The 12,960-nt window shown below is 37.2% G+C and overlaps 1 long non-coding RNA gene across 1 annotated transcript; it reads right to left on the minus strand.

Moving 5' to 3' along the window:
- Positions 1-4,480: 4,480 nt before the first annotated feature.
- LOC124265320 lies at positions 4,481-6,068 on the minus strand. The gene is made up of 2 exons (XR_006895411.1): positions 5,837-6,068; positions 4,481-4,559 (listed from the first exon to the last, which is right to left on the minus strand). It is a non-coding gene; the product is annotated as an uncharacterized LOC124265320 (long non-coding RNA).
- Positions 6,069-12,960: the final 6,892 nt, after the last annotated feature.

The following is a 12,960-nucleotide window of genomic DNA, read 5'->3' on the forward strand; positions in this document are numbered from 1 at the left end:
ATGTTCAATTTAGGTACAAACATACACCATATATGTACCGTGATAAGCTATAGAAATGCATACATTTACATGTTTAGTTTGCAAAAGAAAGCGAAGAACAACCTTCAACCTCTGTCGTCTGAGCTAAATAGGCACTTTGGGAAATAAACCACACCAAACTATGTGTGTAAAACAACTATACATCTTTAATATGATGCAAAACAATTAAAAACTACCCAATAAACAAACACAAGAATAAATATATAAACAACATGTTTAACTATTTGGAAACAAGAAACAACAAACTGGCATAATAACAATAAGCACACCATGTGTAATATTTATGAATGTCAGTTTGTAAAGTACCAGTGCTAATAACGAATATTAATGACAAAACATTGTCCATAATTGTAGTAACTATCTGCTATAACCAAAGTCTATCTTATGATTGTGACGACATCACTATATCAAAGAACACATTGAAATGTCATACCATGACAATATCTACTCATGACCAAAATGTTATCCACATCACAATAATCAGAAGTAATCGTCCATAGCAAGAGAGAGTATTTGGAACTATATATAACCGTACTTCGTTTGAACATTTCTGTATCTTCAACCATGGTTATGATGTAGTCTGATTTGCACAATGGACAATTGTCCCAGAGGTGTATTGTCATAATAGAAAATGTTTGGTCTCTTTTATTTATGATGCAAGTAACAAAAGATGGATACATTTGCAGTAAACAGGTTGTGCATTTAAATTAACTTATAAAACTTTCAAAGGCACATGCGTCTTTGATCGGAATTTATCTCAATCCCCCTACCCCCCCCTCTCTGTGTCTCTCTCTGCTTCTCTCTGTCTGTCTGTCTGTCTCTCTGTCTGTCTTTCTCTCTCTCTCTCTCTCTCTCTCTCTTTTCTCGCTCTGTCTCTGTCTCTCTTAGTGTGGCTGTCTGTCCCCACACACACACACTTAGTAATATACGTAGTTACTTTAAATCTTTAAATGTGAATAACCAGTCGTGATTATCCACTGTTACAAACTCAATTAGCTGTAAAGGGCTAAAGAAGTAGTACAGACTATAACACATAACCGCTTCGATGCTTCCGCGTCAACAAAGTGGACCCTTTTATGTTACTGGTACTGCCTTTTTCAGTAAACGTCATGCAATAAGAACTCATGTCTTTATTAAGTTAAGTGGATGAATCAGTTAGTATCAGTTAAAAGAAATTCAATCCAGATGAACATGATGATATAAGATATTTATACGCCGACCATCGCCATTTTGGTCCAGGGTGAGACAAACCGTTTCGCGTACTTGTCTAAGGATTTATGTGATATTACTACTTTCGTCAGCACTAAAAACACCGAACAGCGCTATGGAACGACTTGAAGTCAATCTTGAGGTACTTGTAATTGAACACTGATATATTTTAAAATGACAATGCATGCCTTGAGTCTCCACACATGTTCTCTCTGTTGTCGGTAGCACGTGTGTTCTCTACTGTCGGTTACACGTGTGTCTTAATTGTACTGAACATGCTACTAGGTCATTCCTAATTATTATTGCGATAAGCAAATGAGCTTTTTCAAGATAAACTGATTGGTCAATGAACATTGTGACCCTGAATCCACAGTGTGAAGACAAAATCTGAGCTCTCAGTACCAGTTAGAGAATAGCAGGAAGCTTTATTATAGTCAGTAGCTGAACAACTGTGAAATCTATCTGCATGTAATTTGAAAGTGAAAGTGGCATTTGAGAGGGTTAAAGTTCTGCTGAAATGGAATGTCATTCTGTTGTTTAAGGTTTCTGAATCTCAAGTCCTGGGAAAGTAATCATATAAGTGAATCATTTCATTTATAATTATGATGACATTTATGATATAATTCGTTCAATGTTAATAGTTAATGTAAGACAGTTACTATTTGTGTTCATACTTGTTAAAGTGGCTTCCAGTTGGCATATTTCTTTTGATGTAATTTGTTTTTGAATCACTGAACAGAGTGAAAAAAAACAACAAAACTTTGGTTGGAATTGTAGAACTTTATTCACAAAATATTACAGTGAAATTACATGGGTCTGGCTAGTAACGTTTTTATTTTTCTAGTGAAAGAAAACATTTGCTTGTCAAAGGTCATGTAGAGCCCTGCTGTTATTTTGATAATATAGCAGTCGACATGCCGCCCAGATAGATACTATCAGAAAACACAGAGTTAGGACATTTCAGTCAGATTGGCCGAATACTCATCGGTTATGGCTGACTTATGACAGGGAAGGTGATTTAATATTTTCTAAACTATGTACTGAAAATGGTATGACACAAGATGCTAAATGCAGAAAGTTTTAAAATATAACTTTGACCAGACATCTCATCATCATAATAAAAAACTGTCCGTTAGGGCTCCAAAACTTTCTAATGATTTCCAGGTTGCAACTACACGTAGGTATGAAAAACAAGACAAAGCAGCTGTCGCCGTGATGAAATCTGTTCATTGGTTACCTTGTGAAAACACCCCACTGACAAAGTTTAAACGTTTTGTTGACTTTTTATATGAATTTGAAAACGAAGACGTTGAAATTCTCAAGGAAGGTAACATCAGCTGTGATTCTCCAACCACTGCCAGTGATCTGTTAACATCTGTGTCTGATGTGATAGGGTATGAACTACAAGTTAAAATGGAAGAGTCTCCATTTGTTACGATTTAGGTACTACCAGTTCTGTTCTGTGAAATATCCCAGACCGGTCAGACTCACCTGTGCAACCTATAGTAACAAACCAGGTTGAATAATATTTGTGGCATTTAGTTTTGTAAGGGACTCATAAAAGTTCTGAGGGACTCATAGTTATTCAGCTCAGTGCGTCCTGGGACTCAGGCAGTTGAATTTGTAGATTTATCACTGCTAATACAGCAAAATATAGTGTTCTGTTTCTGTTTGTCTTACATATGTAATATCAGTCTATTTGTGGTCATGCAAACCACAATTTTTCCAAGGATGTCGGCAGCCATGATTGCATTCGTGACCAATGGCACAAACCGATATCACTGACAGGGAACTTTGGTTACAGTGAGAGTGGAATCTTTGTGATTTTTGCGACAGAACTTTATAATTTGTGACAGAGTCTTTGTGATTTTAGTAACTTCAAGGCGAGGGTAAGGTGCAATAAATGTCCTGTAGACGTCCAAAATCAACTTTATAAGGGAATGTTTACCTCAGTGCTGTGTTCCGTTAGGAGCGAATATAGTTCTATTACTCTGAAAACCCTTAATAATCATGTAAAGTCATACATTGTTAAATTTTCATACTTTTTCAATAATGAATTGATATATTTTATAAAATGATTGAATAAATTATTGTAACATAAAAAGTCAGCAGTTTAATTGAGTTCATCTCCCACTACAAAGAAGCATGTGCTTTTTCATCTATAGTATCTATAGTACTGCCCAGATAGCATTCTGACGTTGGATCAACGTCTGTTTCATTCCTCAATACCTCTTACCTACCCTGAAATGTTTGTACAAATCTCGCAATACTATCACATAGCAAGCAATACATTCTTCAAGTTGAATTCACTCTCTGTCTTAGCAGGACACCTCAGGACAACTTTATGTAGGCTCAAGAAAAATTTAAAGTGTGTCTGAATACAATTAGTTAAAATATTATGCATATTTCAAAACAACTTTCAAGTCTATATATATCACAAACGATATTAAAAATAGTTGATTTTTAAAAAGATAACCATTAGGCAACAGACCCTGGAAGAAATCCCAACACAATGATTTGAAACATTAAAATGTTTCTTGGCCTTACCCCAGACATGTAACACCAAGGGGGGGGGGGGGTAGCCTAGTGGTTAAAGCGTTGGCTCGTCACGCCGAAGACCCGGGTTCGATTCCCCACATGGGCACAATGTGTTAAGCCCATTTCTGGTGTCCCCCGCCGTGATATTGCTGGAATATTGCTAAAAGCGGCGTAAAACTGAACTCAGTCAGTCAGTAACACCAAGGGCAAGAGTGAGAGCAGCAAAATAGTCTCTGCATCTGAAGAAATCCATTTTCTTGATCAGTTAAAAGTTTGATTATGACAGCAACAAAATGAACAAAAGATAATTCTGGTTTAGATATTCTTAATTTATTTTTTAAATTACAAGTCAGGACTTGGACTGAGTGGCAGGGCATCCTTATATTTTCAGTTATCAGATTAGGAGGAGAAAGAAATAATCACAGGAGATCTTCATCTGTATACAAGGCCTGTGCTTGTGCCTTGGCCTCTGAAAAAAACAATTATGACATAAACATCTAATGACTTCACAAGACATCTATTATTGATAAACTTTGGCTACTTTTTAAAACATCAATGGATATCTGGTGTCACTGACTCACAGGAGAAAAATACTTCAATAATTTGGATATATCAAGTTTTAAAATTCAGGTTTTATTTAGATATTTTCATTCTGGAAGATGTTTCCATTATTTTTGCATTGTCCATAACTTTGGTATGGGTACAGCAGTTGGAATCACCACTCCATGTTCTGTACTTCAAGTGAATATGCTGCCACAAACTGTAAACATCACCTACAGAGAAACCACAAGTTATCACTTTCTTACTTTAACCAATGCAGATTAACCCCATTTCTTAAAATAATGACGTAACCGGTGTCAGTTTAAGTAGATATGGTGATTACTGTAAACCAGTAAATTTACCTTTCTATTGTATCTTACATTCTATTAAAACTGGTAATTCAAATAGAGAATAAATCAAAATAAAAAATGTTTTGGTATTATTCAGATGTTGGGGAAATTTGTAAAATAGCATAGCTAAGATGATATCAGAAAATGTGGAAAGCACAATGCAGTCGTTTCAACTATATATGTTTGCATACTGAAGCGACTTTGTTTCCATAGACATACGTGTTAATTCAGTTTAGCATAAATAATTTTCATTGATTTAATTTTTGTAAGATGCAAGTCAAATGTTGCACATTCGTGAGGAATCATCTTACCTACGATCACATAATTTCTGTTTAATTTTCTGCTGCTTATTTATCGAATGGCAACAATTATTTAAATACTGGTCGGAAAATTGAACTGAAATTATGTGCGCAGAGCCAAGCTGACTTCACATTTGCTTGTCTGAGTGTCAAATTTTACAAAGATCCATCCTAAACTCACTTCATAAAAATTATTTATGCTGCACTGAAATAACATGTTAGCCTATGGAAATTACGTGAAGTGTCCGAATATAACCGGCACGAGTCTGTAAACGCCCAGACAGTGATCGAAAACCTAACTCGCGATTCGCTTACACCAGTGAAGCTCCGCACGTCGATTACGTGGATGACTGCTAGCCTACTGTAAATGTAATGTTTTACCGTTGCCACAATCAACCATCATATAACAAATGCCACTCTCGTGATCATTCGGTGGTCATGTAGGTGGATGTACGGCTCGTGATCTCCGGACTGTATTTAAAAGTTAGATCCACATTGTATTTACACGCGATACAGCGAGCAGGCGAGGGTTACTCGCCGACTTGTAAACTTTAAACTTATATGCACTCTCGATCACAACCAACTAACTGATACTGACAAGCTCGATTTTCTTTTGATGCTGGAATGCTGCATTTTCAAAGCCACCAGTGTGATCACATACATGTATCTTTTGGGCTTCAGTCATGAATTTCCTTAGCCGAGAACCGCGATGTGGTCATTTAACAGTCATGGCATGTTTTCGATTTCAAGTAAATAATTATCATTCACGTTGGTATTTCTGAATGAACCATGACTGTTTTCCGGCTGGCACAGTTCGGAAATAGAGTTGAACATAATATAACCACAACATGAAACACTTACCGCTATATATTCGAGGAAACCTGTACTCCGATGGCCAAGCTTGTTATCATGTCGCGTCGTCTGCTCGAAGAATCTGAGCGCCCTCTTGGAAAAGCTAACAGTTTGGAGTAGCGTCCCTTGAATAAAATATCCGCCATGGTTCCCCGATGTTGGGCCAACGTCGGGTCAACGTCTGAAATCCGACCGCGACGTTGCCAACCATTGCCAACGTTGCGCCAACGTCGGAATGCTATCTGGGTGAATTGGTCTAATGACAATTTGTGATCATGAAAATGATGTAACGGAAAATTCATTGGTGATCACACATAATTCAATATCGCAAAAATAGAATTGAAGGGACAGAAAGTGTAAAATCGTGTTCATGAATCGGAATAAGACGTTTCTATCAATGTATTTAAGGTGTCTAAAAGTGAAGCTATATTCGGGGTGATTAAAACAGGATAATAAATTTTCATTTTCATGTTTCATATCTCAACTGTTCCAATGTTGACTAGATCAACATAAGTTGTTAAGTATAATGTGGTGATATTTGTCCCAATAAATTCCACTATGAAGCGTGAGAATTTTGCGTGAATTACTTATAGTAGAATTGTGCAGAATCGGTCCACTCTAGTTGAAAATCTCCAGGCATAACTATTGGTGTAAGGCGGACCTGTGCTACCTCCCTTTCGCGCATAGTTTTCTCTATGCTTAGATTTACTTCAGTTTTCGTGAAATATATATTTCAGTAAATGAATCCACTGATGGGATTAAAATAACCATGAATCGCTTCTTGAAGAGGGGTGTAAAACTTCAGTCTATTCCTCAAGCCTGTAGAGTTTACTCACATATAGTGTTACAGGAGACACCACTTTACATGTTGAAGTCTATTTATGATTGACAGATAGTCACCATTATTTACAACAGTGTGTAGATCACAATCATCATCAAAATCATCATGAACATTGACTAGATTGTCTTCTGAAAATAATTGTTTTTGTACAGACTATGTGAGTTAAGCATTCTGACAGATAGTCACCATTATCTACAACAGTGTGTAAATCACAATCATCATCAAAATCATCATGAACATTGACTAGATTGTCGTCTGAAAATAATTGTTTTTGTACAGACTATGTGAGTTAAGCATTGTGAATGGAGCTTTGTACTATCTATTTGTGTGTGTTCCATTTTGAGAGCTAATGATATTGGGACTTGCAGGTACTCATTAAAAATGTAATATAGACATGCTTTAAGGATGCAAAAACTAGAGAACTGCACATGATGTACACCAGATTTCCCTTGGGATAATATAAAAATCATTAAATCTAATGGATGGTTCATTTGGGCGACTTGAAATTGCATGATACACACCATTATTGGCTAAAGAAATGTTTATATACAACAGAGCAATTTTATGTGGATAGCTTGACATAATTTGTTGTGAATAGTTTGTCCTTCTTGGGTCCTTGATGTTTTACTCATACATATTATCACAATAACTTTCATCGCATATTATTATTTTCTATGCTATTGCTAGATTTATTAAAGTTGCAAGATGATATCATGTGTTGATAAGGACAATTATAGTCTTTAATACCACAAACTAAAGCTGTAATTACCATTCTGTCTTATTATAACACGTACCATTGCAAAGACTCTGTGTCAAATCACAAAGACTGTCTCAAATCATAAAAGTTCTGTCGCAAAAAAAGCACAAAGACTCCACTCTCACTGTTACCAAGTTCCCTACCAGTGGATACGGAACAGGGCAGATAGCGACGAATACGACCGATAAATAGCTAGTTTAGTCAGCCATCGTGATTAAACCAGCAGTCAGGCGTTTAGCAAGCCATTTCTGTTCGTGTAAGCCAAATGGGTTGCAAGGCTTTATGGTATTGAGGGCTTGCTCAACTTTCAAGGTGATCTATATCACTTTAGCAAACACCACGTGTAAACCCGGGCTTTTTTGATAATGGTAGCTACGCCCCTTACAGTTAACACTATCTGATAGTAGTGAAACTGGGAGAGACTCAAAATCATGTAATGTAATGACAGTTTTTGAAAAGATAACGAGAACCCGTTTAGTCTAGAAACGATGTGAAATGTCAATGTGAAGCTTATGCACTCCCACTTTGATTCGTATATCGGACGATTTCACTTGGATCGCATTCGTCCGGATTAACTAGGTTCTACTACAAATGCATAACAGTGATTAACCATTCAGATGTAAATGACACAAATCCCCTGCATTTGACCGTGAATAAGGAAGTAGCTTAGAGATGTGCTTTTGTAATGAAAAAGGTTGAAATTCATATCATATTCTGTGCATGTACGCAAGAAACACAAATAAACGTAAAAGTATACTCACGTGCAACGAGTATGTATATCCATTGAGAAAGATATCACAGATAAAGATTGGTCCTAAATCCAAGGGAGAGCGTAATGCACCACTTCGAAGGAAGATGATGTTTTATCACAGAAACAAATGAAAACTCTTCTGGTGAGTTGCGAATGCCAATGAAGATTATGTTTATCTCATAGAGAGAAAAGTAAAAACTCCGTATCCTTTTTGGCGAATTGTGAATTCCAAGGAAGGTGATGTTTTATCACAGATAGAAATGAAAACTTCTGTCCATATCTTTCTGAATTCATCACTTGGCATCTGGTGATTACTCCAAGGAAGATGATGTTTTATTACAGACAGAAATGACAACTTTTGTCCATGTCCTTTTGAATGCATCACTTGGTGGTGGTGGTTTCTCCAGTCCAATAAAACATGAATGCACCAAAGCTAGAGAATTCCTGATATTGAGTATCCGTGTTGCGCTTGGACGGGGTGGTCGACTAAAGAATGGTAAGGTTGTACTACCGGCAGCACCCGGCAGTCACACAATGTGCAAGGAAGTACACGATAAATTTAGAGTCAAAAGTCGGCATTCTTCTGCACTGACGTTTTGTAGGTGCTTGCCTGTTTACGCTCATTATACTCCTGCTTTGAGATGGCGGCCCTGGAAATATATGATTAAATATATATTTATATAACAGGTGTTTATGTGTCCCAAACCAGTTCGGGTCTCCATCAACTATTTAAATTGGAAAATACCAGTGGGAGCGTTTGTAGAACGTATGTATATATACATGCGATAAAATTTAAAGTCATTGGATGATATCAAACACGTTTGCCAACATACCTAAATGCATGAATATAAGTCAAGACTTTGTAACAGATGCTAGTAACAAAGCTTTTGTTTGTTGTGTAACCCTGCACTCAGCAATATATGGTGGTGTAAGAAAGGTAATATGCTGTAAGGATAAAATGCCAAGTACATTCTCTCTGAGTCACGATTTTTGCACTTTTATTTGCCACGATAGATCACAAGAGCTCTGCAGTATAAAGAAGATATTGAAAGAAATGTCCTCCAAAACGCATTCTTGGAAAATGCAGAAAGAGTCAGGAATTATCTCTGCGACAGAAGTCAGGATTGTGCTAATATGGTGGAGCAAATGGGAGCCAACATTCCCCAAAATTACCAAAGTCAATTTGTAAGTATCAATAATATCATACTATTTAGCGAAACTGCAGAATTTGTCGACCACTCATAAAATTAAGAAATGATAGTTATAAAAGATTTAGTCATGCTTTACTTGTGTGGTTTTTGGTTAGGGTTACTGGGGCTGGGACTGGGGCTGGGGTTTGGGCTTAATGTTAGTGAACTAATGTTGACTAGTAGCGGATCAAAATAGAATATTGGACATGTCACATTATGCGTAATCGACACAAACAGTATAATCAATTGATAACGCTAAAATTGCAAAAGCACTACGACATTATGACATTATGTATCGCAACAATGCAACAAGTATTCTTATTTTCAGGTATTAAAAGAACAGCAGAACTTATTTCGTCTGTTTATAACATACAACGGGATGGACGTCATTGAAGCTCGTGCATTGATACAGGCATCGTTGAATCATTTGTTGGACGCTGTCTGGAATTAACTGAAAGACTGAGGAAAACAATTCAGTATCATTCATTAACATTAACTTACGACTATCTTAGCGCTAAGAGAGCCTATAAAATCTAGGCCTTAACTTTTACCTTGACTTATGAAAGTGTGACGATGCGTGTGACGAGGAAAAAAACTGTGACTATCGTGAAAATATAATCTGCCAGTGAACAACTATTGGAAATATGTCCACTGTGATAATCACACAGTTCAGCTGACGGGCCAAGCATAGGATACAAATGAGGAAACAAAATCATAGTCATGTGTGCTCACATGAATCACACGCTTCATGTTTTTGACCAATGCATCGATAAGGCAAAAGAAGGACGAAAGGGTTGTTTTAAAGTTTTTAATAAAGGGTTTTCTGACATGTGAAACATGACGAGTTGTTGATGGAGACAAAACATATGATGACATTAATTTATACAATATCTTTTGTCAGACATTATCTCAAATGTTCTCGACAATTATATCACTTTGAACAATCGGTATCCGCTGTCATTTTGCTATGCATTGCAAGATGTTAGACGTCTGAAATGTGTTGGTTTAAGAAGGGGCAATAAAGTTGTAGTAGTAGTTTCATGTTGAAATAACTGTACTCTGATTCGTGCATTATGAAACGTGTGTGTGCATGAACGGGATAGTACTCCCCTGGTCTGGGTGTACTACATGTAATGATTGTAACATCAGTATGTACTATGTAGGAAAGTTGTGGGTCGTGAATTGTATAAATGCCTACACCAAGTACTAAGACACGTGTTCGATGCGAGAATGTGTATGTCAGTAACGGTGTCGAGCAGCACTATTTGTTGTTTTTTTGGTACCTATTGGATAATCTACTAATCACAGACGTGAAATATAACATAGTACATATTTAGGATTATATACTGAACATCATTTAAAACGCACAAGTCTAAAATTAGCCATATTTTCATCAAGATGGATTTCAGCACTACAATGATCAATGAATATAAAGAACGAAATGGAGATTCTACTGGAATTATGCTTCTACGTCTATTAAAACAACGTTAAACAGAGGCCACTTGTTCACATCAGATCACATGAAAATATGAAGGTATCAGAAGATCAAACAATCAAAATCATTAGTTTTCATCCACCATGAGGCAAAACAAACATACAAATTGAAATATCAGAAATCCATATTAACCAGCCAGGGATGTTCTGGTATTTAAAATACTTGCCGAGAAAGGTAGAAAATATGAAACTTCGTTCCATCAGTTGAACAAAAGTCATCAAACCAGTCTTTCAACAAACAGCTGTTTAACCCTACCTCCGTGCCTAAGATAACCTGGTAAGGCAATCCAAATACTTTCCTCAAGTGAATATTGCAAACAGGTCAGAAACAACAACCAGCAGATTATCCTTGATTCTAGCAGGATGTCCAGCTTCACACAAGCAGCATACTTCAGTTCACACCAGCAGGAGGTTACCCTTAAATTTAGCAGGATGGTTCAGTTCACATAGGCAGCAAGTTTCTCTTCACAGCAGCAGGAGGTATCCACACCAGCAGGGACCTGACAATCATGTGATAAAGGAATACTTAACAGAAAGTTTGCTAAGTCGAGAAGTAGGGGACTTGAGGACAAGGCTCCTTTACTATGAGTGGAAATTATGCAAACAGTCCATTTCACCTACCAGGACAAACTAACCATTTGACACTACTGGCCTTTAGCAGGAGGATGTTCTCAGCAGCAGGAGGAGGTACCCCTTCGCACCAACAGCAGATCTCTCATCACAGCATGAGGTTTCACTTGACACAAGCATTGGGTTCCCTTTTACACCATCAAGTGTGTTCTCGCCAGCATGGTCCTGGCAAACAAGTGATACAATGATAACGTTTTTAGCATTTTCTAGTACTTTGGGAATGAGTTCCATCAGGGATTAGAGCCCACATTCGCAGAGTGAGGCACCAACTTGCTCGTACACAAAATGCTTATGACTTGCGGACCATTAACTAATTGAGCTGCTGGTTAGCAAACATGGTATGTTTGTGCATGCGATTAGAAAATAATGCAAGAAAAGGGTTCCCTTGAATAATGTCAATGATTCGGAATACTTCGAGATAGATGTCAACACGAATTAATTTTGTTTACAACATGGCTGGGATAGTTATGATATTTAAATGTCACAACCTATACACATCATGCAAAATGCAACAATGAAAAATAGGGAGTTATTTCCCTTTGACCATAAACAAAAGATTCTGTCATGGACCCATAACTGGCACCAATGTCTGTATAAGCCTGAACAAGTGGTGACTATAGAAAGAGAATGTAGACTTACACTTCACTCTATATCTGTACTTCCGAAGATTCTCTTCACTGCAACTGAAGACGAAGCACACAGAAGGAAAACACCTCTCAGCACTCTTGGGATTCTCTCAACACCTGGAGGCACAATTTACAGACACATAACAGATTCTTCTCACACCTTCAGAACATTAAACGAACACACGGGATACCCCTTCAAAGTGTCATGTATGAATTGAACAAACAAAAAGGATCATCAACCAAATGAGAAAACGAAATGGAGATTCTACTGGAATTCTACTTCTACGTCTATCAAAACAACGTTAAACAGAGGCCACTTGTTCACACCAGATCACATGAGAATATGAAGGTATCAGAAGATCAAACAATCAAAATCATTAGTTTTCATCCACCATGAGGCAAAACAAACATACAAATTGAAATATCAGAAATCCATATTAACCAGCCAGGGATGTTCTGGTATTTAAAATACTTGCCGAGAAAGGCAGAAAACAAACTTCGTTCCATCAGTTGAACAAAAGTCATCAAACCAGTCTTTCAACAAACAGCTGTTTAACCCTACCTCCGTGCCTAAGATAACCTGGTAAGGCAATCCAAATACTTTCCTCAAGTGAATATTGCAAACAGGTCAGAAACAACAACCAGCAGATTATCCTTGATTCTAGCAGGATGTCCAGCTTCACACAAGCAGCATACTTCAGTTCACACCAGGAGGAGGTTACCCTTAAATTTAGCAGGATGGTTCAGTTCACATAGGCAGCAAGTTTCCCTTCACAGCAGCAGGAGGTATCCACACCAGCAGGGACCTGACAATCATGTGATAAAGGAATACTTAACAGAAAGT

Source organism: Haliotis rubra, unplaced genomic scaffold, assembly GCF_003918875.1.
Source record: "Haliotis rubra isolate DU_JTF1 unplaced genomic scaffold, ASM391887v1 Scf970, whole genome shotgun sequence".
Classification (NCBI taxonomy): Eukaryota; Metazoa; Mollusca; class Gastropoda; order Lepetellida; family Haliotidae; genus Haliotis; species Haliotis rubra.